This window comes from Triticum urartu, chromosome 2A (genome assembly GCF_056163025.1).
Source record: "Triticum urartu cultivar PI428250 chromosome 2A, HENAU_Tu73, whole genome shotgun sequence".
NCBI lineage: Eukaryota > Viridiplantae > Streptophyta > Magnoliopsida > Poales > Poaceae > Triticum > Triticum urartu.
Window position 1 is genome coordinate 117,920,376 of NC_141874.1, and position 4,119 is coordinate 117,924,494.

Here is a 4,119-nt window from a genome sequence, read left to right on the forward strand (position 1 = left end):
GGGAGTTGACCGCCGGCTTGGTGATGCTGCTGAAGAAGAGCATTGCCTCGGAGAAGAAGGCGACCGGTGAAATCCTGCAACTTCAGGAGGACAAGGCGAAGCTCTGCCACGAGCTCGACCTGCTGAAGGAGGATAACGCCGGCTGGAAGAAGCTGCATGAGAATAGTAGTTCCTCGATGAAGATGTTGCATGCCCTCGTCATGGAGCAGAAGGAGGAGTTGGTGAAGCTCCGCATCGAGCACCCGTCTGCTATCAAGGTACGTAATGCGGCCGTGGAACAGATGATGAAGGCTCGCGTCGAGAAATCCCGCGTCGTGGACACAATTATGAAGATGGCGGAGGAGACGCACAAGGAGATGGAGGTCGTGGGGGCGATGAAGAAGCAGTTACGACTCCATGGCTAGCAACCCTTCATGTAGTGAGAGCAGCGTCCCAGACTTGTGTGTGCGTCATCCTTCTTTTTGGGGGGTGATAATCCTCCTTCTTCTTTTGGTCCTGTGTTTCTTATTTTTCTTCGGGTGTTTGGCCGCACGTGTCACCTTCTCTGCGAGGCACGAATAGAACAATGTTAAAAATGAGATGACTGGCAAATTAGATCATTCTCTATCGCCAATAGAACAATGCCTCTTGTTAGTAATATATAATAAGAGTAGAGAGTGGAGGATATGGCACTGGGCTGCCGTGTTTTGTGCTCCTCCGTCGTACTCCAGTGGAAAACTTGAGTATACCGCACGGTTCTTTTCTCCTCCTCAGGTCGTCGGCACATTTATACGAGCAGTCAAATCACAAGGCCCCGCCTTCCAGCAGCAATGAGCCGTCAAATCACAAAGGCCCTCGCCTCTCGTGAAAAGGACCAATCTAGACTGCCTCGCCCTCTAGCCTTTTAAAAAATGTATACATTTGTACAGTAGTATTATCGATGGATTGCGCCATAGAGAAAAACTAACAAGATGTAATTAAAGAAAAAGGTGGTACATATAGAGAGCGCTCGTCACCAAATTATGCATATACTATATGACACTACCCACTATGTAACATTCCAAATTTTCAATTTGGAATGTTATACATTAGGTCATCATGCATATCATATTTTATTTTGCTTTTGGTTTTGATCCTAGAAAATCCTAAGCAACTCAAGGACCCACGGAGAGAGTTGGGGATTTCGTTATTTACATATTTGAGTTTTCTCAAATTTTATAAACAGGATCATTTGATTTTATTTATTTTATCATCAATTATTTCTATTACAAAAATATGAGAGAGGGAATAAAATGACTTTCCCAAAATATAGAAATATTGAGGATTTAATAAAAAAATTAAATAAGATTTATTTTGGAGTTTTTCGGTATTTTTAATTGAATTTAGGAAAAATGCGCGTTTTTCAAAGTTGTAGTTTGGGCCCAGATAAATGTTCACTTAATCGGGCTTGATTTTAGAAACCCAGAAAAATTTATTTCGTGAGTTTTGGGGTCCGTTTAGTATTTCTTTTTATTTTTCTTCCGAGCGTAATTATTTTAAAAAAAGAACGAAACCGACTATGGGCCGTACCCGAGCGGGACTCCACCCGGGGGCGCCTTTCTATAGCGCCACACCCGAGCCCCCAGCCCACACCAGCCGCCGCCGCCACCGGAGCAGCGCGCCGCCCGAGGTTCGCCGCCGCCTCGACTTCCGTGCCGAATTTTTTTCAAAAAAAATTATTTTTTTCTCGTCGGTTTTATTTTCGAAATTTTTTATTATTTATTATTTTAATATTTTTTTATTTTAATTATTTTCGGATTAGGTTAATTACCGATTAATCTGTTCGTCGTTTTTCTTTTTCGTCGGATTTTTCGCGGTTATTTTCTGATCGCGATTTCTGATCCAATTTTCGTTTTAGTATAACTTTTCGCTCGTTTAACGGAATCACGCGATTCAAGCGCCTGGAGTTTCGACTCGAAACCCTCTTTCCGAATAATCAACTTAAACATGTTTTTGCTACTGTAAAATTTGACTTAGATCTAGATTACTAGAACGAAGTTGTTTTCTTTCGCCGTTTGATTTCTTTTGCTTCGTTCGATTTGATTCTTTTTGCAAACCAGGGTTCTTAAGTTGAACTTTCTGGTTAGATCTTCTATTTGAGTTTTACCTGTGCATTAGATGAGTACTTATTGTATGCTTGTTTGTTTGTCTGCGATAGAATACCCGGAGTGCGCCGCCTGTTACTTTGAATCTCTAGGTTTCGCGGATCATCAGCAAGGCAAGTAACACTTTGATCATACCTTTTTCTACAACCCAGTTTTACTGCATTAGATCAATCTTCACACATTGCATGATTAGGATCTAATTAAATTGTGGGATGGGAAGTAGATGAGGTAGTACCTATTACCTGTTTATTATCAAACCTTTGGGAGTTACTTCTACGTTTGCTTATTATGCCATGCTATGCTAGTAGACGTGGATTATGTGAGTGATATCCATGACAGATGTGAGATTGATAATTAATGGTTTATCTAAGGTGGCAACCTAACACACATCTGGGTGGATTGAGGCACCTGGGTATTCCAGGACTTGCCTGTTTTTATTTTGGACCGCCACCCAGGCTCAAAGGGATCATGAGATTATTCATACTAGAAACTTCCATGTGCAGCCACAAGCCATTATGGGCTCTGGCATAGTTGAGTAAGTCGTGCGAACTCTTACAGGGTAGACTAGCAGATGTAGGGGAAAGTAGGTGTACCGGTCTATCCATCGTAAGGTGCTAGCGCTTCTGAAAGACTATGTCTCGGTCATCCGTTTCTCAAACACCATGTAGTGCGAGAAATCCAACGGAGGCGATCGAGTCTTGTGGGGAAAGGTGCACAAACCTCTGCAGAGTGTATAAACTAATCATGATTAGCCGTGTCCTCGGTTATGGACATCTTGAGTATCTAGTACCTGGATTATCATGTGAATCTCAACATGTTACTCTAAAGTTAATTTTGTTGGGTTTTAATGATGTGACTTAATTGGGATTGAGAATGCTATCAACCATTCTCAATGTTTAACAACCACCATGATAGTAATTAATTTTATTCCTTTGAAGTAGGGAAAAATTGGCTTTACGCAAAAACTGTAACCATAGAGCTTTCCACTAGCCAAATATGCATATAGTATAGCTGTTGCATTCCATTACTCTCTATGTGGTACCTTGCCAGCATATTCCATGTGCTGACCCGTTTTCGGGCTGCAACGTTAATGTTGCAGACTTTTCAGACGATGATTAAGGAGTTTTTAGGTCGTGGTTCTATACTCAGTGATGCCGTTGGAGTTGATGGACTCACTTACCTTCCAAGCCTTCCGCTGTTATCGTTATTAGATGGCCTTAAGCCATATTTATTGTAATAAGCTCTCTTTTGAGACACTCGATGTAATAAGTGTGTGATTGCTACTCTGCTATAAATCCTCCGAGTACTGTGTGGTGTCAGCATTACTGATCCAGGGATGACACCGGAGCACAGAGATCAGACTGTTTGAGGTCTGGTCGCTACAGAGATAGTATCAGAGCACACGCTGACTGTAGGACACGACCACTAAGCTAAAGACCTAGATCACTACTCACTCTCTTCTCTTCTGACCTCTCATCTTTTCTACTCTTTAGGATGGCGGATGCAAGGAAGAAGTTCACACAACCAGATGAAGATACACCCTTTGGACGCCACTTGAAGGAAGTCACTAGATACCTGAACATAGGAGTACCAAGCTTCACGGGAACCTACAACGCCACTTTACCTGAAGAAGAGCGCTGGATGATACAAGTTTAAGTTCCAGGAAGGACGTTCATGCCAGTCACTGAGCCCATAGAGTTTTCTTTTGATGCACCAACTTGGAGTCTAGGAAAGAGTATGGCAGCTCACATCGCCATGGGACGCATTGGAGAAGTCTACCGCAAGGATCTCAAGGATATTATCTACCAGATTTGTGGGCGCCGAGATGAACACTGGGAGATGATCAGCACCAGGAAAGATAGATCAATCGCAGCTTTTATCCAGGAGTTAAACCAGCACATTCGACGACAGGAGAATCAGATGTGCGCCGACATGATAGATCTGAAGAAGACTAAGACTAGAATCAAGGAACAGGAGGAAGAACTCAAGGTTACAC